The sequence below is a fragment of the Ranitomeya imitator genome, chromosome 3 (assembly GCF_032444005.1).
Source record: "Ranitomeya imitator isolate aRanImi1 chromosome 3, aRanImi1.pri, whole genome shotgun sequence".
Taxonomy (NCBI): domain Eukaryota; kingdom Metazoa; phylum Chordata; class Amphibia; order Anura; family Dendrobatidae; genus Ranitomeya; species Ranitomeya imitator.
Window position 1 is genome coordinate 802,928,853 of NC_091284.1, and position 24,537 is coordinate 802,953,389.

The 24,537-nt window shown below is 44.1% G+C and overlaps 3 non-coding genes and 3 pseudogenes across 3 annotated transcripts; all 6 read right to left on the minus strand.

Moving 5' to 3' along the window:
• Nucleotides 1-2,469: 2,469 nt before the first annotated feature.
• On the minus strand, nucleotides 2,470-2,670 carry LOC138673302 (U2 spliceosomal RNA; annotated as a pseudogene).
• Nucleotides 2,671-8,814: 6,144 nt separating this feature from the next.
• On the minus strand, nucleotides 8,815-9,007 carry LOC138673275 (U2 spliceosomal RNA). The gene has a single exon (XR_011319928.1). It is a non-coding gene; the product is annotated as a U2 spliceosomal RNA (small nuclear RNA).
• A 949-nt stretch (nucleotides 9,008-9,956) lies between these two features.
• LOC138673277 (U2 spliceosomal RNA) lies at nucleotides 9,957-10,149 on the minus strand. The gene has a single exon (XR_011319930.1). It is a non-coding gene; the product is annotated as a U2 spliceosomal RNA (small nuclear RNA).
• Nucleotides 10,150-11,114: 965 nt separating this feature from the next.
• LOC138673315 (U2 spliceosomal RNA) lies at nucleotides 11,115-11,347 on the minus strand (annotated as a pseudogene).
• Nucleotides 11,348-17,478: 6,131 nt separating this feature from the next.
• Nucleotides 17,479-17,679, minus strand: LOC138673303 (U2 spliceosomal RNA; annotated as a pseudogene).
• Nucleotides 17,680-23,839: 6,160 nt separating this feature from the next.
• On the minus strand, nucleotides 23,840-24,032 carry LOC138673174 (U2 spliceosomal RNA). Its single transcript, XR_011319839.1, has one exon. It is a non-coding gene; the product is annotated as a U2 spliceosomal RNA (small nuclear RNA).
• Between the last annotated feature and the right edge of the window lie 505 nt (nucleotides 24,033-24,537).

A 24,537-nucleotide genomic window follows, 5' to 3' on the forward strand; every position in this document is an offset into this window, starting at 1 on the left:
CTGATCTCACCACCCTCAGTCCTCCTTCTTGCAGGGCCAATCTTTCTCTGAGGAGTACTACTCTCCACCTCCTCATCATCTCCATCATCCTCCCGCCGGCTCTTTTTTGCAGCTCTATCGTCATCTGACTCAAACTCCTCAATATGTTCAGCATTAGACAAATGCTCAGGGCTATCCACCTCCGAAATTTGCGCATCGCTCTCCGCGGCGTCCATTGCCTCACTAAAAGTCATTATTTCAGGCAACTGCCCCTGCACTTCCATTTCAGGAAGATGCGCCTCCACCTCTGCAGCTGCCCTCCAAAACTCCTTCTCTTCCCTCCTCCACTCTTTTTCCTTCTTTTTCTTCTTCTTTTCCTCCTTTTTCTCCTCTTTCTCTGCCCTAGAACATGGTCTCAGACTCACACTCTCTGAATCTGGAGGGGGCATGGCTCTACTCGCACTCCGCCTCCTTCTCTCTTCCTCCTCCCTCTCAAACCTTGCAACTTCTTTTACAACTTTTGCCCTTTCCCTCCTGGCCAACTCTTCCTCCATTTGCTCCTTGTCGGACCGTCTGGGTGCACTCATGGGACAGTCCTTGTACATATGCGTACTACTCCCACAGACATCACAGGTCTTAGGCAAAGGACATTGGTTAGCGGTATGCCCCTCTTTCCTGCAGTTTCGACAGCACTGTCCTTTAGTACACTCTGCCTGTACATGTCCAAAACAAAAGCATCTCCTACAAAAACGAGGCTGTCCTGGGTAGGTCAAAAAACCTCTGTGACCTGCCACAGAGAAATTTGCAGGGGGGTGCCTGAAACCACCCACACAGTCAGGGTCCCTCTTCAACTTCACACGATAAACATATTTACAGTTAAAGATTCCTAAAATGTTCACCTGCCGTTCTCCTACTTTCACATAGTCACAATACTGTGAGAGAAAACTCTGCAACAAAGCAGGATCTGTGAAGGGGTTATACACAGTTACAGTCACCTCTTTTTCCTGCAGACCAAACAACGGTATCCAGCCAACTCCTTCCAGAAGAGGATCCTCAGCATTGCCTCGAAGCCACTCGAACACATTCAGGCAAACATTTTGGTCCACAAAAGTCACATCGTAGTTACCTTGTCGAGGAAACTCGTTACAGCTGAAGATCTCCTCACGCTTTGCTCCAGCCTTTTCCTCAATAAGATCCCGGATCATGAAAACGACGTTGTTCTTGGTTCCATTGCTCGGGTCCACGGTCAACCGGATGGTGTTCTTCACGAAATTCATGATGCAGAACTGTCGGTATATCCTACCACAGGAAATAGAAGAAGTACTCCCACAAGGGAAGTCACAGGGAAACGGCCTATAGCCGGGGGATCGCAACCGGATGCAAGAGGACTAAGCCGACTCCCCAATAGCAGCAGGGGGGTGAAGTCCCACCAGAGGTGAGACGATCCCCCCAGGCCAAGGAGCCGGGTACCCCAAGCACCTCTCAGCCAAGACCAGGGCAATAAACCCTGATCTTAGCCAAAAGGCCGAGAAGCGATGGCCTGAAATGGTTGGCCATTTCAGACGCACCCAGGCCTACAACCGACACCCATTGTGGAGACCTAGCCAAAGATTGCCGCAAGGAAGACATTTTCAGAAACTCTGGATGCATTCTCAATGACAGTTCGGGTGTGGGTGGGTTTTGGTCGGTTGTTTGGCTGTGTGTGTCTGTGTGTGCTCGTTGAAGCTGCGCCCAACGCGTTTTGAATCTGCATAACTCTGCCCACTTTGACACACCCACCATCCCCATTGTGACTGCAGGTGAAGGTTCCGTGCTAAGATTCTATCGACTGCAGGCAGCGCACCTGGTTGGTCAAAAGCATTAGAATACTCCTCACACAGGTGTATCTACAAGACACAAGACTAGCAGATTCGAGATCAGCACAGACACCAGTTTTCCTTTTTTTCAAATACCTATCATACACCGCATTTCAAAGTCGGTGGTCCACAAGAGGTAAACAATGTCTTCCAAAAGAATTCATGATCGGTGGTCACAAATGTGGTATGTATGGCAGAACTACTCATTGGATGCTTCAATTTAAATACCAAGTGCTGACAGCAGGCAGGGGCCTAATTCTGTAGATGGCACAGTATATTTGCTACACTGTAAGAAAGGCCTAATTCAGGCCTACATCTTAACACACCTGTGGCAGCAACCAGGAAAGACTGAAAATTGATTGCCTGATTGATTGATTGATTGCCTATTGAATGCAATGCAATGCTTGACATACATACATACATACATACATACATACATACAGAGGTGAAAGCAAGGCACACAAAATGTTGCAATTAGGCAAGTGAAATCGAGCAGCATGCTACATTTGGCAGCCAGCGGCATGTGAAATGTGCTTCCTTAACAACCCTGAAATAAATTCCCATCTAGGGTTCCAAGACAACTTGCTGTGCTGATTAATTTCCATTCAATCTGTTTTTAGAAACCGGATCAGAGAAGGAGTGCACTGTTCCCGGAGAGACTGCAATAGCGGGTCAATGCGTGGAGTGGACTGAGCAAGCTCCATTTCCAGCTCCCTGTTCCAAAAAGCCATTTAATATATGGTCCCCACATGGGGGACGTATCAGATATTAAACTGATAAGAACAGATAAGGTTTCAACAAAATTTTATTTAGTCATAAGACATAGAACAACAAGAAAAAATGAAACCTTTTGTGCAAAAGAAACATAAACAATTACAATAATAAAATACAACAACATGAAACAACTTAATATAAAACAGTATTCCACATATAAAAACACCATCTACGATTCGCTTCCTTCTTCCCCACATCTTTAACATCCTTTAAGAAATAAATAAACATTTCACTAAAAGCCAATTTAATACAATCATTTACAGAGATAAAATCACGGTTAAAAAGTAAAATGTTTCTCGCTTTCCAGATTGCATTTTTGGCACAGTTTATTATACACCAGCATACTTTGAACTGGTGTGTAGTGGGGCAATTAAAAAGTCCATATAAAACATACTCATAGCTAAAATCTTTAAGACCACAAACCCATTTTAAAAGTATCCCCAATCTCCCCCAAAGTTCTTGTGCAAAACAGCAGTTCCAGAAAAGGTGCAAAACAGTCTCATCCTCTCGGCAAGAGTCTCTTGGGCACTTTGCCCGCGCCACCAGGCCTCTCCTGTGCTGGAAGTCTCTGGTTGGGAGGCACTGGTGGGCAGCCATCCATGCGATGTCTTTGTGAATGTTGGCCAAGAATTTCCCAAAAACATTCCTCCACACACGCTTGGATCTACTCCAGGAGAAGTTGCTCACAGGGGACACTCCTTCTTCTCTTCTCAGATGAACCATCAATTTTTTTCTGTCCAGAAGGAGATCGGCATCCAAGTCCTTTAATTTATAAGTCCTTATCACCTTTTCTAAAACAATAAAATGCTTGGGCGGGCATAATAAAATGGGTGCTGATAAACATGGCCTGAACCATTTTTTAAAGATAAAACCACAAGTATATTTTAAAAACAGACTAAAAGTAGAATTAGTGTTAAAAACTTTAAAACAAAAACAAAAGAAATTTACATATAAATACAAATGCAAGTCAGGGACATCTTTTCCTCCATTTTGTTGTTTCTTGTACATTTCCGTTCGCCTCAGCTTTTCCATTTTTGATCCCCAAATGAACATAAAAATACATCGAGTTAGTTTTTTTAGTATCAACTCAGAAGGAGGATATACCATGGCAACATAAAGCATCATAGGCAATAAAACAGATTTAATAATTAAAATTTTCCCTTCAATCGACAAGCATCTCAAATTCCAGAAGGAGAGCTTTTTCACCATTTTATGCTGTACCTCCTCCCAGCTCACGTGTCCATCATTTTTAGCATCAAATACTATACCCAAAATTTTTACCTCGTCGTGCCTCAATTTTACTGCTGGTAGGTCATTTGTATCCCAGGAACCCAAAATCAAACATTCAGTTTTATTAAAATTCATTTTAAAACCTGAAGCCTGACTAAAAAAATTGGTGCACATTACCACTCTCCGGAGTGAAGCAGGATCTGTACAGATGGCAGTAACATCATCCATGTAGGCAAATACTTTGACTTGGGCCCCTCCTCCACCCGGAATAGGAACCCCTCGGACCACTTTATCTCTCCGGATCATACACAGCAGGGGTTCCATAGCACAAATAAAAAGAATTGGGGATAATGGACACCCCTGCTTCACTCCGGATTCCAACGGGATAAAATCTGTTAAAAAACCATTGACAGAAATTTGAGAAAACACATTATTATATAAAATCATAATACGAGATAAAAACATGTCGGGGATCGCCATTTGTTTTAAAACTTTAAAAAGATACTCATGCGAGACCCTGTCAAACGCCTTTTCAAAGTCCAGCGCCAACAGGGCCAGGCTCTGACTTCTATCCCTAGAGTACCATATTGCATCTCTAATAACATTTAAAATCTCAGCAATATTCCTCCCTGGTACTCCACATACTTGTTCGGGTTGTATCAATTTATTAATCACAGTTTTAAAACGACAAGCAATAATTTTAGCTAAAACTTTATAGTCCATGTTGAGGAGGGTGATAGGCCTCCAATTCCTGAGGTCATCACGAGCGCCCTTTTTCTTATAAATTAAGGACACTATCCCCCTCCTCCATGACTTAGGCAGCTCTGAACACATAAAAACCTCTTTAAAAAGTGCTAAAAGATCCTCCTTTAAAACATCCCAAAAAGTCAAATAAAATTCAACAGGTAGACCATCTGCTCCTGGGGCTTTCCCTTTTGAAAAACTTTTAAAAACACTAAAAAGTTCTTCCATGCTAAGATCTTCTATTAAAAACCCCTGGTCTACAGAACTTAACTTAAAATCCAGGATATTAAGAGCATCTTGTAAAAAAACATTATTTACACTTTTTTTACTAAAAAGGTCTCTATAAAAATTAAAAGCCACCTTCTTCATACCTTCCACAGTTGTTTCTCCATCAAGACAGGTGATCGTCTCCTTTTTCTCCATCACTTTTTTAAAAAAGAAACGTGTACACTTCTCACCTTCTTCTAAATGTTTCACTTTGGAATTAAAAATTATTTCTTTACCTTTTTGATCAAGGCACAATTGTATTTCAGTTTTTAGGCTTGCAATATCATCTTCCACCTCTAGTCCTATCTCTTTAAATTTATGGAGAGTTTGCAGTCTCATATTTAAATTTACATAAATCTGCTTTTTCCGCCGCGCCTTCCTCTTTCCAGCCCTGATAAAAAAAAACCTTATTTTATCTTTGATCACTTCCCACCAGGATAGGATTTTAATATATGGAGGCCTTAACTGTCTCCATTCCTGGTAGGCATTACAGAAGTCTGACCTCACCTGAGGGTCTTCCAGCAAATGGACCCCCAGACGCCACAAACCTCTATTTATCCTCAGCTCTCCTTGATACTCTATCTTTACGCTTAACATTTTATGATCAGAGAATAAATTAGGCATTAAAACAAATTGTACAGGGCTAAAATCCTCAGATAAAAACATAAAATCGATCCTGGAAGCCACTCCCCGACCGGACCATGTAAATCCTGGGTCCGTCGGCGAAAGCGACCTCCAGGCATCGCATAACTTAAAATCAGTCTGCAAGCTATTTAGTAAAAAACACGACTTATCTAACTTACGGATTGGGTCACCCCCTCCTCGGCGCTCATTCACATTCAGGCAATTAAAGTCCCCAGCTACCAAGAGAGGAGATGACCCTACACAGAATACCGGTAGAATTTCAAACAAACGTATACGCTCCTGTTTATCTGGTGGAGCGTACACATTAATGACACGGAAATTAAAATTATTAAAACACAAATGCACTAGGATAGCTCTGCCGGGTACAATCTCAGTAACAGAGGAGATGATGATGTTATTACCTCGGCAGAGCAGACCCACACCAGCAGACTTGTTTTCGTTCGAGCCCGACCATACAGAGGGCCCTAGTTTCCAGTCCTTTTTTATCTCGTTATACCGGATTCCATGCTGCAGACCACACTCCTGTAAAAAACATATATCAAAGTCTAATGTTTCAAAAAAATCAAAAAGAGCAGCCCTGCGGACAGGGCTCTTTAGAGATCTCACATTAAGTGAGAGACACCTCATGGATGGCATTTATGTCATGAGGGAGGAGAGATATCCTCAATGACTTCCATAAACTCCTCAATCACATCTGGCAGTGTGGAAAAAGAGTCAATGTTCTGGGGATCCGAGGAACCCGGTAATGGATACCCAGAAGAGTCCGTGTTCAGCCACATGTCTCCGCTGGGAAAACACACATCCGGAGACTCTGGATTGGCCTCCAGAAGAGTATCCCCTCGCAGCTTCTTTCCAGAAGGCTCAGGCAGCTCACTCGTACAGTCGTCCTCTGTGATAGCTACATGGCCTCTTACTTCCTGGGGGGCCTCCGGATCTGGCACAATGACCTCATCCACACCATCACCTGTAGGAGAAAAAACTGCGGTCTGCTGGCTCGAGTCCCTGGGAATGACTGGGGTCTTCGCCACAGTGCCCCCCACCGCCAACATAGTGGGGGCGCTCTGCTCCAACACACCAGCCTCATTCGAGACCTTCGACACAAGGGTTACCCCCCCAACGGGAGAGTCCCCCTGCTCCAGTCTCTGGGTGGTCCGCCCTCCGCCCTTTTTCCGGGACTTCGACACAGGAGGGCCTCCCTGAGGGCCACCACACTCCTGCTCCGTCCCCACCTTCTCCTCTGCGCCCTTGGCCTTCTCAGCCGCCTCCCCTGCTGTAGGAACAGTGGGACTTGGCTCAGGCCTTACTCCGGTCTCCGGGATACTCAGCTCAGCATGGACCGGGACAATAGCTGGTTCCTGCCTTGGCACGGGTCTCTCAGCCGCCTCTGCATACGTACGGACTTTAGTCCTATGTGGGCATCCTCGGAACATATGTCCAACCTCCCCGCATAGGTTACAAGCCTTCTTTTGAGGGCAATCCTTCATGAAGTGTCCGAATTGACCACAATTGCTGCAGCGGAATGCCCTTCTTTCCACACAATTCCCTTGGGTATGCCCCATCTTGCCACAGTTCCTGCAATACATAGGCATACCTGTGTAGAATAAGTAGCCACGGCTCTTCCCAATGGTGATGGTAGAGGGGGGATGTTCTGTTCCTCCAAAGCCCTCCGGATTTTTCTTCAGCCGCACCAGGAATTTCCGCTTGCCACACCAGAAACCAACGGCGTTTTTAACATTCCCTTGAAAGGTTACTTCATCGCAATAGCGACGCAAACAGGTTAAAATGTCCAGTACTTCCACAAAAGGATTTGGAAAGAAAACAATCATTTGTACCTCCTCTTGGACGAAAAGCAGGGAGAAGACCAGGCCCTCCAGTTCATCAGCAAAGATGTTGTCATTCACCTTTTGGACCAACTGCTGACAACAACCATGGCTCCTAAAGGTAATAGTATAAGTACCTTTCTGCTCATTGTCCTGAAAACAGAAGATGTCCTCTCTGCCGAACTCCAGGATCCCAAGAAGGACGGTGTTGCAAACGTAGCGGATTTCTTTCTCCTTCCGGAATCTCTCCAAGACCTCGATACGGACCGTGTTCCTCATCCGGGGTTCACCCGATGCAAAGGTAAGTGCAGCCGGCATCCTTCCGAGAAAGAACTCCAGCTGTAAACACAAAAAAAGGCTAGCGCCCTTTTAAGGCGATCGCAACTCGTTGCTCCGGACTAATCCTCTCTCCCTATAGCAGCAGGGGGGTGAAGCCCCTCCGAAGAGGAGCGATCCCCCCAGGCCGAGAGAGAGGGTACCGAAAGCACCCGACCTGACTACAATCTCACAGTTAAACTGATCGATCGCAGCCAAAAGGCCGAGAAGCGATGGCCTGAAATGGTTGGCCATTTCAGACGCACCCAGGCCTACAACCGACACCCATTGTGGAGACCTAGCCAAAGATTGCCGCAAGGAAGACATTTTCAGAAACTCTGGATGCATTCTCAATGACAGTTCGGGTGTGGGTGGGTTTTGGTCGGTTGTTTGGCTGTGTGTGTCTGTGTGTGCTCGTTGAAGCTGCGCCCAACGCGTTTTGAATCTGCATAACTCTGCCCACTTTGACACACCCACCATCCCCATTGTGACTGCAGGTGAAGGTTCCGTGCTAAGATTCTATCGACTGCAGGCAGCGCACCTGGTTGGTCAAAAGCATTAGAATACTCCTCACACAGGTGTATCTACAAGACACAAGACTAGCAGATTCGAGATCAGCACAGACACCAGTTTTCCTTTTTTTCAAATACCTATCATACACCGCATTTCAAAGTCGGTGGTCCACAAGAGGTAAACAATGTCTTCCAAAAGAATTCATGATCGGTGGTCACAAATGTGGTATGTATGGCAGAACTACTCATTGGATGCTTCAATTTAAATACCAAGTGCTGACAGCAGGCAGGGGCCTAATTCTGTAGATGGCACAGTATATTTGCTACACTGTAAGAAAGGCCTAATTCAGGCCTACATCTTAACACACCTGTGGCAGCAACCAGGAAAGACTGAAAATTGATTGCCTGATTGATTGATTGATTGCCTATTGAATGCAATGCAATGCTTGACATACATACATACATACATACATACATACAGAGGTGAAAGCAAGGCACACAAAATGTTGCAATTAGGCAAGTGAAATCGAGCAGCATGCTACATTTGGCAGCCAGCGGCATGTGAAATGTGCTTCCTTAACAACCCTGAAATAAATTCCCATCTAGGGTTCCAAGACAACTTGCTGTGCTGATTAATTTCCATTCAATCTGTTTTTAGAAACCGGATCAGAGAAGGAGTGCACTGTTCCCGGAGAGACTGCAATAGCGGGTCAATGCGTGGAGTGGACTGAGCAAGCTCCATTTCCAGCTCCCTGTTCCAAAAAGCCATTTAATATATGGTCCCCACATGGGGGACGTATCAGATATTAAACTGATAAGAACAGATACTACACTTGATCTTAGCCATAGGAGGCCGAGAAGCGATGGCCTGAAATGGTTGGCCATTTCAGACGCACCCAGGCCTACAACCGACACCCATTGTGGAGACCTAGCCAAAGATTGCCGCAAGGAAGACATTTTCAGAAACTCTGGATGCATTCTCAATGACAGTTCGGGTGTGGGTGGGTTTTGGTCGGTTGTTTGGCTGTGTGTGTCTGTGTGTGCTCGTTGAAGCTGCGCCCAACGCGTTTTGAATCTGCATAACTCTGCCCACTTTGACACACCCACCATCCCCATTGTGACTGCAGGTGAAGGTTCCGTGCTAAGATTCTATCGACTGCAGGCAGCGCACCTGGTTGGTCAAAAGCATTAGAATACTCCTCACACAGGTGTATCTACAAGACACAAGACTAGCAGATTCGAGATCAGCACAGACACCAGTTTTCCTTTTTTTCAAATACCTATCATACACCGCATTTCAAAGTCGGTGGTCCACAAGAGGTAAACAATGTCTTCCAAAAGAATTCATGATCGGTGGTCACAAATGTGGTATGTATGGCAGAACTACTCATTGGATGCTTCAATTTAAATACCAAGTGCTGACAGCAGGCAGGGGCCTAATTCTGTAGATGGCACAGTATATTTGCTACACTGTAAGAAAGGCCTAATTCAGGCCTACATCTTAACACACCTGTGGCAGCAACCAGGAAAGACTGAAAATTGATTGCCTGATTGATTGATTGATTGCCTATTGAATGCAATGCAATGCTTGACATACATACATACATACATACATACATACAGAGGTGAAAGCAAGGCACACAAAATGTTGCAATTAGGCAAGTGAAATCGAGCAGCATGCTACATTTGGCAGCCAGCGGCATGTGAAATGTGCTTCCTTAACAACCCTGAAATAAATTCCCATCTAGGGTTCCAAGACAACTTGCTGTGCTGATTAATTTCCATTCAATCTGTTTTTAGAAACCGGATCAGAGAAGGAGTGCACTGTTCCCGGAGAGACTGCAATAGCGGGTCAATGCGTGGAGTGGACTGAGCAAGCTCCATTTCCAGCTCCCTGTTCCAAAAAGCCATTTAATATATGGTCCCCACATGGGGGACGTATCAGATATTAAACTGATAAGAACAGATACTACACTTGATCTTAGCCATAGGAGGCCGAGAAGCGATGGCCTGAAATGGTTGGCCATTTCAGACGCACCCAGGCCTACAACCGACACCCATTGTGGAGACCTAGCCAAAGATTGCCGCAAGGAAGACATTTTCAGAAACTCTGGATGCATTCTCAATGACAGTTCGGGTGTGGGTGGGTTTTGGTCGGTTGTTTGGCTGTGTGTGTCTGTGTGTGCTCGTTGAAGCTGCGCCCAACGCGTTTTGAATCTGCATAACTCTGCCCACTTTGACACACCCACCATCCCCATTGTGACTGCAGGTGAAGGTTCCGTGCTAAGATTCTATCGACTGCAGGCAGCGCACCTGGTTGGTCAAAAGCATTAGAATACTCCTCACACAGGTGTATCTACAAGACACAAGACTAGCAGATTCGAGATCAGCACAGACACCAGTTTTCCTTTTTTTCAAATACCTATCATACACCGCATTTCAAAGTCGGTGGTCCACAAGAGGTAAACAATGTCTTCCAAAAGAATTCATGATCGGTGGTCACAAATGTGGTATGTATGGCAGAACTACTCATTGGATGCTTCAATTTAAATACCAAGTGCTGACAGCAGGCAGGGGCCTAATTCTGTAGATGGCACAGTATATTTGCTACACTGTAAGAAAGGCCTAATTCAGGCCTACATCTTAACACACCTGTGGCAGCAACCAGGAAAGACTGAAAATTGATTGCCTGATTGATTGATTGATTGCCTATTGAATGCAATGCAATGCTTGACATACATACATACATACATACATACATACATACATACATACATACAGAGGTGAAAGCAAGGCACACAAAATGTTGCAATTAGGCAAGTGAAATCGAGCAGCATGCTACATTTGGCAGCCAGCGGCATGTGAAATGTGCTTCCTTAACAACCCTGAAATAAATTCCCATCTAGGGTTCCAAGACAACTTGCTGTGCTGATTAATTTCCATTCAATCTGTTTTTAGAAACCGGATCAGAGAAGGAGTGCACTGTTCCCGGAGAGACTGCAATAGCGGGTCAATGCGTGGAGTGGACTGAGCAAGCTCCATTTCCAGCTCCCTGTTCCAAAAAGCCATTTAATATATGGTCCCCACATGGGGGACGTATCAGATATTAAACTGATAAGAACAGATTTTTTTTTTTTTTTTTTTTTTTTTTTTTTTTTTTCTCCCTCAGATGGGGAATTTCACGGTCTAGAAATCCAAAACCGAAGAAACATACCCAAACAGCTGTGTCAAAATTGAAACACAAAAAGCCGTTCCCATCATCATCGGAAAAATCTTTCTTTTTTCAAAATACATATTTACATAACAAAAGAACAAATCAAGAAGTATTAACAAAATATCTCCACTTTTTAACCTTCCAAATTCCTTCCGCATCCACCTCCCCCTTCCTTTTCTTATCCCACAAAAAACAAACATATATCTTCCCCAAAATCACCTTCACGGTATTTCTAACCTCAATATTCTTCCTCTTGAACACATGCACATTTCTCACATCCCATAACACTTCCTTTATACATGCAAGCATTAACCACAACACTCTCTCCTTCACTCCATCACACAACCCTAAACCAAACATGAACAACTCAAAGGATAAAAAATTCACACCACACAGTTCTTTGCACAAAGGACCCATTCTTCCAATCACATCTCTAGCATACTGACAATTCCAGAACACATGTATTACACTTTCACACCCACCACAACCTTCTCTCGGACACCTCTCACTCCTCACTAAACCCCTATTTCTCTGAAACTCTCTTACTGGTAACACTCCATGCAATGACTGCCACACAATCTCACTCTGTCTGTTTGTCATACCATCCATCCGTACTTTCTTCCACACCTTTTGTACATCAGCTCCTCTAACCATATTGATATCACACTCTATCTCTCTACACTCAATCATTCTATACACAGCCTTCTTCTTTTCCACTAGTCTTACATCCACATCACACAACTCATACTTCACCAAAAACTTATAAACCCACACATACCATACAGGAACCTCAAAAGCAACCGGACACCTCAAATCCCTTTCTCTCCATTTTAACTTAAACAGATACGCTCCAAATAAATACCTACACATAGATGAAAATTTTCCATCCGCCCTTATCACTTTCAGCACATACACAACAATATTCACACCAAAAAAAACTTCCAAATTTGGAAAACCCAACCCACCTTTCTCCAATCTCTTCACCAAAATTTCTCTCCTAGCCCTCTCCATCTTTGAATTCCATAAAAACACAAACAGAATCCTATTCAAACTCCTCACACACATATACCCTGGTGGAAACACTACTGCTACATACAAAAAAATCGGCAACACCACACTCTTTATAACTAAGATCTTTCCAAAAAACGTAAGGTTTCTCAACCTCCAAAAACACAGCTTCCGCTCAACCTTCTCTTTCGCATCATTCCAACTTTCCTTCCCATCCAACTTCTCTGAAAACTTCACACCCAATATTTTAATAGGCCCATTAACCACATTCACTCCAACATCCCTACTTAAAACACCATTTCCAAATACCTTACACTCACTCTTTTCCCAATTAACCTTAAATGCAGACGCACCACAAAAAAAGGACACTAATAACTTCACCCGCCTCACCGAACATTCTGAATCGCACAATACACACACATCATCCATATAACCACTAACTTTCCACTCTCTACCCCCTCCTCCTGGCACTTGCACGCCCCTAACCACCTTATCTTTCCTCAGCATACACAATAAAGGCTCAATTGCACAAATAAAAGCCACAGGTGACAAAGGACACCCTTGACGAACTCCGGAAAAGACATTCACTCTCCTTCCCACATAACCATTCAACAAAACACAACTGTAAATATCCTTATATAAACTCCTCACTCTCCCAACAAAATCAGCTGGAAAACCCATTCTTAGCAACACACTAAACAAAAACCCATGCGATAATCTATCATAAGCCTTCTCAAAATCTAAACTCAACAAAAACGCACTCTTCTTTCGCCCCATACAGTCCCATAGACAATCTCTTAGCATACACACACAATCATGTATACGCCTCCCAGGTACCGCACAACACTGTTCATCCCCAATCACACTCTCTATCACATCACGCATCCTATTCGCCATTAATTTTGCATAGATTTTATAATCACAGTTTAATAACGTTATCGGCCTCCAATTCCTCAAACTCTTCAAATCCCCCTTTTTAGGTATCAACACAACCATTCCCGCACGCATACTCTCAGCCACCTCCATATTTAACCACATATACTTACACACCTCCACAAAGTCATTACCAATCACATCCCACATCACTCGATAAAACTCTACTGGGAGACCATCCTCCCCTGGCGTCTTATTTAGCGCCATACTATTCATCACCTTCCACACCTCATCACTAGTCACCTCACACATCACACTCTCCCTTTCCGTCTCAGACAACTTACTTTCTAACATATTTAACACATCACTCTCCAAACCCTCATCCCTCCACTTCACTGCATACAACTCCTCATAGAACTTAGCCACCTCTTCACACATATCCTCACCACTCACTTCTCTTCCATCCTCCCCATTCAGCACACTCATACTCTGTTTCTTCCCAAACACCTTTTTAAAGAAAAAACGTGAACATTTCTCATCATGTTCCATTTTGTCAATTTTTGCTCTAAAAACTATACTCCTCCCTTTCTCTAACAAAAAGTCATTAATTTCCTTTTTCACCTGTAATATCTCTTCTTCCACTTCCATTCCTCCTTCCCTCAACTTATACAATACACTCAAACGTGCATTCAATTTAACAAAATTCTCTCTTTTAATAGCTGCACACTTATACCCTAAACTTTTAAAGAATATTTTTGTTTGTCTCTTCACCCAATCCCACCAAACACAAACATTCCCAAAACCATTTTTACGCTTACACCACCCTTCATACCGTCTTGCATACTCCTTTCTCACATCTTCACTCTCTAACAACTTCACATTTAACTTCCACAACCCTTTCCCAAACACTCCACCAACCTTTATATCCACCTCACACTTCATACACACATGATCAGAAAACAAAACATTTTCTTGCTTATAATCAACAGCAGTTATATTTTTTGAAATAAAGCAATAATCCAACCTAGATTGCACCCTTCCACTCTCAGAAAAAAAAGTATTCAACACAGGACTCACACTACACACACGCTGCATATCACCCAGATCAAAATCACTCACTAACTCCAACAAAGCCTTCCCTGACACATCCACATTCACTTTCCCCACATCACAATTCATATCCCCCACAACCACTACAGGCATCCTCCCTGGAACAAAAAGCTTAACTTTTTCAAATAAAGCTTTACGCTCATTCTTATCAACCGGCGCATAAATATTAATAACACAAAACTTTACATTCCTATACTCAAAATTAGCCAAAATACACCTCCCTACCTCAATCACCAGATAATCATTCAAAACCACCTCTCTCCCTTTAACCAATATTCCCACCCCATCATTCTTATTACATGCACTCCCTGACCACACAGACGCACCATAAGACCATTCATCCCCTTTCACACCATCCACTACCCCACACTCTTGTAAACAAAAAATAGATGCATTTTGCATAGCTAAAAACTCAAAAATTGCAGCTCTCCTAACTTTACTTTTAAAGACTCTAACATTTTGTGAAATTATGGTAAACCCCATATTTACAAAATCCACACTTCAACTAACTACACAGAAAATAAAAGCCTTTGGCCTAAGCCAAAGCTCACAAGAGAAAAAAAACAACACATTTAGTGCAGTATATGGTAACACTATCCAGCATCACCACTATCCTCCTCCACCATCTGAATTGAACAACAAGTGTCTGACCCACTGATCTCACCACCCTCAGTCCTCCTTCTTGCAGGGCCAATCTTTCTCTGAGGAGTACTACTCTCCACCTCCTCATCATCTCCATCATCCTCCCGCCGGCTCTTTTTTGCAGCTCTATCGTCATCTGACTCAAACTCCTCAATATGTTCAGGATTAGACAAATGCTCAGGGCTATCCACCTCCGAAATTTGCGCATCGCTCTCCGCGGCGTCCATTGCCTCACTAAAGGTCATTATTTCAGGCAACTGCCCCTGCACTTCCATTTCAGGAAGATGCGCCTCCACCTCTGCAGCTGCCCTCCAAAACTCCTTCTCTTCCCTCCTCCACTCTTTTTCCTTCTTTTTCTTCTTCTTTTCCTCCTTTTTCTCCTCTTTCTCTGCCCTAGAACATGGTCTCAGACTCACACTCTCTGAATCTGGAGGGGGCATGGCTCTACTCGCACTCCGCCTCCTTCTCTCTTCCTCCTCCCTCTCAAACCTTGCAACTTCTTTTACAACTTTTGCCCTTTCCCTCCTGGCCAACTCTTCCTCCATTTGCTCCTTGTCGGACCGTCTGGGTGCACTCATGGGACAGTCCTTGTACATATGCGTACTACTCCCACAGACATCACAGGTCTTAGGCAAAGGACATTGGTTAGCGGTATGCCCCTCTTTCCTGCAGTTTCGACAGCACTGTCCTTTAGTACACTCTGCCTGTACATGTCCAAAACAAAAGCATCTCCTACAAAAACGAGGCTGTCCTGGGTAGGTCAAAAAACCTCTGTGACCTGCCACAGAGAAATTTGCAGGGGGGTGCCTGAAACCACCCACACAGTCAGGGTCCCTCTTCAACTTCACACGATAAACATATTTACAGTTAAAGATTCCTAAAATGTTCACCTGCCGTTCTCCTACTTTCACATAGTCACAATACTGTGAGAGAAAACTCTGCAACAAAGCAGGATCTGTGAAGGGGTTATACACAGTTACAGTCACCTCTTTTTCCTGCAGACCAAACAACGGTATCCAGCCAACTCCTTCCAGAAGAGGATCCTCAGCATTGCCTCGAAGCCACTCGAACACATTCAGGCAAACATTTTGGTCCACAAAAGTCACATCGTAGTTACCTTGTCGAGGAAACTCGTTACAGCTGAAGATCTCCTCACGCTTTGCTCCAGCCTTTTCCTCAATAAGATCCCGGATCATGAAAACGACGTTGTTCTTGGTTCCATTGCTCGGGTCCACGGTCAACCGGATGGTGTTCTTCACGAAATTCATGATGCAGAACTGTCGGTATATCCTACCACAGGAAATAGAAGAAGTACTCCCACAAGGGAAGTCACAGGGAAACGGCCTATAGCCGGGGGATCGCAACCGGATGCAAGAGGACTAAGCCGACTCCCCAATAGCAGCAGGGGGGTGAAGTCCCACCAGAGGTGAGACGATCCCCCCAGGCCAAGGAGCCGGGTACCCCAAGCACCTCTCAGCCAAGACCAGGGCAATAAACCCTGATCTTAGCCAAAAGGCCGAGAAGCGATGGCCTGAAATGGTTGGCCATTTCAGACGCACCCAGGCCTACAACCGACACCCATTGTGGAGACCTAGCCAAAGATTGCCGCAAGGAAGACATTTTCAGAAACTCTGGATGCATTCTCAATGACAGTTCGGGTGTGGGTGGGTTTTGGTCGGTTGTTTGGCTGTGTGTGTCTGTGTGTGCTCGTTGAAGCTGCGCCCAACGCGTTTTGAATCTGCATAACTCTGCCCACTTTGACACACCCACCATCCCCATTGTGACTGCAGGTGAAGGTTCCGTGCTAAGATTCTATCGACTGCAGGCAGCGCACCTGGTTGGTCAAAAGCATTAGAATACTCCTCACACAGGTGTATCTACAAGACACAAGACTAGCAGATTCGAGATCAGCACAGACACCAGTTTTCCTTTTTTTCAAATACCTATCATACACCGCATTTCAAAGTCGGTGGTCCACAAGAGGTAAACAATGTCTTCCAAAAGAATTCATGATCGGTGGTCACAAATGTGGTATGTATGGCAGAACTACTCATTGGATGCTTCAATTTAAATACCAAGTGCTGACAGCAGGCAGGGGCCTAATTCTGTAGATGGCACAGTATATTTGCTACACTGTAAGAAAGGCCTAATTCAGGCCTACATCTTAACACACCTGTGGCAGCAACCAGGAAAGACTGAAAATTGATTGCCTGATTGATTGATTGATTGCCTATTGAATGCAATGCAATGCTTGACATACATACATACATACATACATACATACATACATACATACAGAGGTGAAAGCAAGGCACACAAAATGTTGCAATTAGGCAAGTGAAATCGAGCAGCATGCTACATTTGGCAGCCAGCGGCATGTGAAATGTGCTTCCTTAACAACCCTGAAATAAATTCCCATCTAGGGTTCCAAGACAACTTGCTGTGCTGATTAATTTCCATTCAATCTGTTTTTAGAAACCGGATCAGAGAAGGAGTGCACTGTTCCCGGAGAGACTGCAATAGCGGGTCAATGCGTGGAGTGGACTGAGCAAGCTCCATTTCCAGCTCCCTGTTCCAAAAAGCCATTTAATATATGGTCCCCACATGGGGGACGTATCAGATATTAAACTGATAAGAACAGATAAGGTTTCAACAAAATTTTATTTAGTCATAAGACATAGAACAACAAGAAAAAATGAAACCTTTTGTGCAAAAGAAACATAAACAATTACAATAATAAAATACAACAACATGAAACAACTTAATATAAAACAGTATTCCACATATAAAAACACCATCTACGATTCGCTTCCTTCTTCCCCACATCTTTAACATCCTTTAAGAAATAAATAAACATTTCACTAAAAGCCAATTTAATACAATCATTTACAGAGATAAAATCACGGTTAAAAAGTAAAATGTTTCTCGCTTTCCAGATTGCATTTTTGGCACAGTTTATTATACACCAGCATACTTTGAACTGGTGTGTAGTGGGGCAATTAAAAAGTCCATATAAAACATACTCATAGCTAAAATCTTTAAGACCACAAACCCATTTTAAAAGTATCCCCAATCTCCCCCAAAGTTCTTGTGCAAAACAGCAGTTCCAGAAAAGGTGCAAAACAGTCTCATCCTCTCGGCAAGAGTCTCTTGGGCACTTTGCCCGCGCCACCAGGCCTCTCCTGTGCTGGAAGTCTCTGGTTGGGAGGCACTGGTGGGCAGCCATCCATGCGATGTCTTTGTGAATGTTGGCCAAGAATTTCCCAAAAACGTTCCTCCACACACGCTTGGATCTACTCCAGGAGAAGTTGCTCACAGGGGACACTCCTTCTTCTCTTCTCAGATGAACCATCAATTTTTTTCTGTCCAGAAGGAGATCGGCATCCAAGTCCTTTAATTTATAAGTCCTTATCACCTTTTCTAAAACAATAAAATGCTTGGGCGGGCATAATAAAATGGGTGCTGATAAACATGGCCTGAACCATTTTTTAAAGATAAAACCGCAAGTATATTTTAAAAACAGACTAAAAGTAGAATTAGTGTTAAAAACTTTAAAACAAAAACAAAAGAAATTTACATATAAATACAAATGCAAGTCAGGGACATCTTTTCCTCCATTTTGTTGTTTCTTGTACATTTCCGTTCGCCTCAGCTTTTCCATTTTTGATCCCCAAATGAACATAAAAATACATCGAGTTAGTTTTTTTAGTATCAACTCAGAAGGAGGATATACCATGGCAACATAAAGCATCATAGGCAATAAAACAGATTTAATAATTAAAATTTTCCCTTCAATCGACAAGCATCTCAAATTCCAGAAGGAGAGCTTTTTCACCATTTTATGCTGTACCTCCTCCCAGCTCACGTGTCCATCATTTTTAGCATCAAATACTATACCCAAAATTTTTACCTCGTCGTGCCTCAATTTTACTGCTGGTAGGTCATTTGTATCCCAGGAACCCAAAATCAAACATTCAGTTTTATTAAAATTCATTTTAAAACCTGAAGCCTGACTAAAAAAATTGGTGCACATTACCACTCTCCGGAGTGAAGCAGGATCTGTACAGATGGCAGTAACATCATCCATGTAGGCAAATACTTTGACTTGGGCCCCTCCTCCACCCGGAATAGGAACCCCTCGGACCACTTTATCTCTCCGGATCATACACAGCAGGGGTTCCATAGCACAAATAAAAAGAATTGGGGATAATGGACACCCCTGCTTCACTCCGGATTCCAACGGGATAAAATCTGTTAAAAAACCATTGACAGAAATTTGAGAAAACACATTATTATATAAAATCATAATACGAGATAAAAACATGTCGGGGATCGCCATTTGTTTTAAAACTTTAAAAAGATACTCATGCGAGACCCTGTCAAACGCCTTTTCAAAGTCCAGCGCCAACAGGGCCAGGCTCTGACTTCTATCCCTAGAGTACCATATTGCATCTCTAATAACATTTAAAATCTCAGCAATATTCCTCCCTGGTACTCCACATACTTGTTCGGGTTGTATCAATTTATTAATCACAGTTTTAAAACGACAAGCAATAATTTTAGCTAAAACTTTATAGTCCATGTTGAGGAGGGTGATAGGCCTCCAATTCCTGAGGTCATCACGAGCGCCCTTTTTCTTATAAATTAAGGACACTATCCCCCTCCTCCATGACTTAGGCAGCTCTGAACACATAAAAACCTCTTTAAAAAGTGCTAAAAGATCCTCCTTTAAAACATCCCAAAAAGTCAAATAAAATTCAACAGGTAGACCATCTGCTCCTGGGGCTTTCCCTTTTGAAAAACTTTTAAAAACACTAAAAAGTTCTTCCATGCTAAGATCTTCTATTAAAAACCCCTGGTCTACAGAACTTAACTTAAAATCCAGGATATTAAGAGCATCTTGTAAAAAAACATTATTTACACTTTTTTTACTAAAAAGGTCTCTATAAAAATTAAAAGCCACCTTCTTCATACCTTCCACAGTTGTTTCTCCATCAAGACAGGTGATCGTCTCCTTTTTCTCCATCACTTTTTTAAAAAAGAAACGTGTACACTTCTCACCTTCTTCTAAATGTTTCACTTTGGAATTAAAAATTATTTCTTTACCTTTTTGATCAAGGCACAATTGTATTTCAGTTTTTAGGCTTGCAATATCATCTTCCACCTCTAGTCCTATCTCTTTAAATTTATGGAGAGTTTGCAGTCTCATATTTAAATTTACATAAATCTGCTTTTTCCGCCGCGCCTTCCTCTTTCCAGCCCTGATAAAAAAAAACCTTATTTTATCTTTGATCACTTCCCACCAGGATAGGATTTTAATATATGGAGGCCTTAACTGTCTCCATTCCTGGTAGGCATTACAGAAGTCTGACCTCACCTGAGGGTCTTCCAGCAAATGGACCCCCAGACGCCACAAACCTCTATTTATCCTCAGCTCTCCTTGATACTCTATCTTTACGCTTAACATTTTATGATCAGAGAATAAATTAGGCATTAAAACAAATTGTACAGGGCTAAAATCCTCAGATAAAAACATAAAATCGATCCTGGAAGCCACTCCCCGACCGGACCATGTAAATCCTGGGTCCGTCGGCGAAAGCGACCTCCAGGCATCGCATAACTTAAAATCAGTCTGCAAGCTATTTAGTAAAAAACACGACTTATCTAACTTACGGATTGGGTCACCCCCTCCTCGGCGCTCATTCACATTCAGGCAATTAAAGTCCCCAGCTACCAAGAGAGGAGATGACCCTACACAGAATACCGGTAGAATTTCAAACAAACGTATACGCTCCTGTTTATCTGGTGGAGCGTACACATTAATGACACGGAAATTAAAATTATTAAAACACAAATGCACTAGGATAGCTCTGCCGGGTACAATCTCAGTAACAGAGGAGATGATGATGTTATTACCTCGGCAGAGCAGACCCACACCAGCAGACTTGTTTTCGTTCGAGCCCGACCATACAGAGGGCCCTAGTTTCCAGTCCTTTTTTATCTCGTTATACCGGATTCCATGCTGCAGACCACACTCCTGTAAAAAACATATATCAAAGTCTAATGTTTCAAAAAAATCAAAAAGAGCAGCCCTGCGGACAGGGCTCTTTAGAGATCTCACATTAAGTGAGAGACACCTCATGGATGGCATTTATGTCATGAGGGAGGAGAGATATCCTCAATGACTTCCATAAACTCCTCAATCACATCTGGCAGTGTGGAAAAAGAGTCAATGTTCTGGGGATCCGAGGAACCCGGTAATGGATACCCAGAAGAGTCCGTGTTCAGCCACATGTCTCCGCTGGGAAAACACACATCCGGAGACTCTGGATTGGCCTCCAGAAGAGTATCCCCTCGCAGCTTCTTTCCAGAAGGCTCAGGCAGCTCACTCGTACAGTCGTCCTCTGTGATAGCTACATGGCCTCTTACTTCCTGGGGGGCCTCCGGATCTGGCACAATGACCTCATCCACACCATCACCTGTAGGAGAAAAAACTGCGGTCTGCTGGCTCGAGTCCCTGGGAATGACTGGGGTCTTCGCCACAGTGCCCCCCACCGCCAACATAGTGGGGGCGCTCTGCTCCAACACACCAGCCTCATTCGAGACCTTCGACACAAGGGTTACCCCCCCAACGGGAGAGTCCCCCTGCTCCAGTCTCTGGGTGGTCCGCCCTCCGCCCTTTTTCCGGGACTTCGACACAGGAGGGCCTCCCTGAGGGCCACCACACTCCTGCTCCGTCCCCACCTTCTCCTCTGCGCCCTTGGCCTTCTCAGCCGCCTCCCCTGCTGTAGGAACAGTGGGACTTGGCTCAGGCCTTACTCCGGTCTCCGGGATACTCAGCTCAGCATGGACCGGGACAATAGCTGGTTCCTGCCTTGGCACGGGTCTCTCAGCCGCCTCTGCATACGTACGGACTTTAGTCCTATGTGGGCATCCTCGGAACATATGTCCAACCTCCCCGCATAGGTTACAAGCCTTCTTTTGAGGGCAATCCTTCATGAAGTGTCCGAATTGACCACAATTGCTGCAGCGGAATGCCCTTCTTTCCACACAATTCCCTTGGGTATGCCCCATCTTGCCACAGTTCCTGCAATACATAGGCATACCTGTGTAGAATAAGTAGCCACGGCTCTTCCCAATGGTGATGGTAGAGGGGGGATGTTCTGTTCCTCCAAAGCCCTCCGGATTTTTCTTCAGCCGCACCAGGAATTTCCGCTTGCCACACCAGAAACCAACGGTGTTTTTAACATTCCCTTGAAAGGTTACTTCATCGCAATAGCGACGCAAACAGGTTAAAATGTCCAGTACTTCCACAAAAGGATTTGGAAAGAAAACAATCATTTGTACCTCCTCTTGGACGAAAAGCAGGGAGAAGACCAGGCCCTCCAGTTCATCAGCAAAGATGTTGTCATTCACCTTTTGGACCAACTGCTGACAACAACCATGGCTCCTAAAGGTAATAGTATAAGTACCTTTCTGCTCATTGTCCTGAAAACAGAAGATGTCCTCTCTGCCGAACTCCAGGATCCCAAGAAGGACGGTGTTGCAAACGTAGCGGATTTCTTTCTCCTTCCGGAATCTCTCCAAGACCTCGATACGGACCGTGTTCCTCATCCGGGGTTCACCCGATGCAAAGGTAAGTGCAGCCGGCATCCTTCCGAGAAAGAACTCCAGCTGTAAACACAAAAAAAGGCTAGCGCCCTTTTAAGGCGATCGCAACTCGTTGCTCCGGACTAATCCTCTCTCCCTATAGCAGCAGGGGGGTGAAGCCCCTCCGAAGAGGAGCGATCCCCCCAGGCCGAGAGAGAGGGTACCGAAAGCACCCGACCTGACTACAATCTCACAGTTAAACTGATCGATCGCAGCCAAAAGGCCGAGAAGCGATGGCCTGAAATGGTTGGCCATTTCAGACGCACCCAGGCCTACAACCGACACCCATTGTGGAGACCGAGCCAAAGATTGCCGCAAGGAAGACATTTTCAGAAACTCTGGATGCATTCTCAATGACAGTTCGGGTGTGCTTGGGTTTTGGTCGGTTGTTTGGCTGTGTGTGTCTGTGTGTGCTCGTTGAAGCTGCGCCCAACGCGTTTTGAATCTGCATAACTCTGCCCACTTTGACACACCCACCATCCCCATTGTGACTGCAGGTGAAGGTTCCGTGCTAAGATTCTATCGACTGCAGGCAGCGCACCTGGTTGGTCAAAAGCATTAGAATACTCCTCACACAGGTGTATCTACAAGACACAAGACTAGCAGATTCGAGATCAGCACAGACACCAGTTTTCCTTTTTTTCAAATACCTATCATACACCGCATTTCAAAGTCGGTGGTCCACAAGAGGTAAACAATGTCTTCCAAAAGAATTCATGATCGGTGGTCACAAATGTGGTATGTATGGCAGAACTACTCATTGGATGCTTCAATTTAAATACCAAGTGCTGACAGCAGGCAGGGGCCTAATTCTGTAGATGGCACAGTATATTTGCTACACTGTAAGAAAGGCCTAATTCAGGCCTACATCTTAACACACCTGTGGCAGCAACCAGGAAAGACTGAAAATTGATTGCCTGATTGATTGATTGATTGCCTATTGAATGCAATGCAATGCTTGACATACATACATACATACATACATACATACATACATACATACATACAGAGGTGAAAGCAAGGCACACAAAATGTTGCAATTAGGCAAGTGAAATCGAGCAGCATGCTACATTTGGCAGCCAGCGGCATGTGAAATGTGCTTCCTTAACAACCCTGAAATAAATTCCCATCTAGGGTTCCAAGACAACTTACTGTGCTGATTAATTTCCATTCAATCTGTTTTTAGAAACCGGATCAGAGAAGGAGTGCACTGTTCCCGGAGAGACTGCAATAGCGGGTCAATGCGTGGAGTGGACAGAGCAAGCTCCATTTCCAGCTCCCTGTTCCAAAAAGCCATTTAATATATGGTCCCCACATGGGGGACGTATCAGATATTAAACTGATAAGAACAGATACTACACTTGATCTTAGCCATAGGAGGCCGAGAAGCGATGGCCTGAAATGGTTGGCCATTTCAGACGCACCCAGGCCTACAACCGACACCCATTGTGGAGACCTAGCCAAAGATTGCCGCAAGGAAGACATTTTCAGAAACTCTGGATGCATTCTCAATGACAGTTCGGGTGTGCTTGGGTTTTGGTCGGTTGTTTGGCTGTGTGTGTCTGTGTGTGCTCGTTGAAGCTGCGCCCAACGCGTTTTGAATCTGCATAACTCTGCCCACTTTGACACACCCACCATCCCCATTGTGACTGCAGGTGAAGGTTCCGTGCTAAGATTCTATCGACTGCAGGCAGCGCACCTGGTTGGTCAAAAGCATTAGAATACTCCTCACACAGGTGTATCTACAAGACACAAGACTAGCAGATTCGAGATCAGCACAGACACCAGTTTTCCTTTTTTTCAAATACCTATCATACACCGCATTTCAAAGTCGGTGGTCCACAAGAGGTAAACAATGTCTTCCAAAAGAATTCATGATCGGTGGTCACAAATGTGGT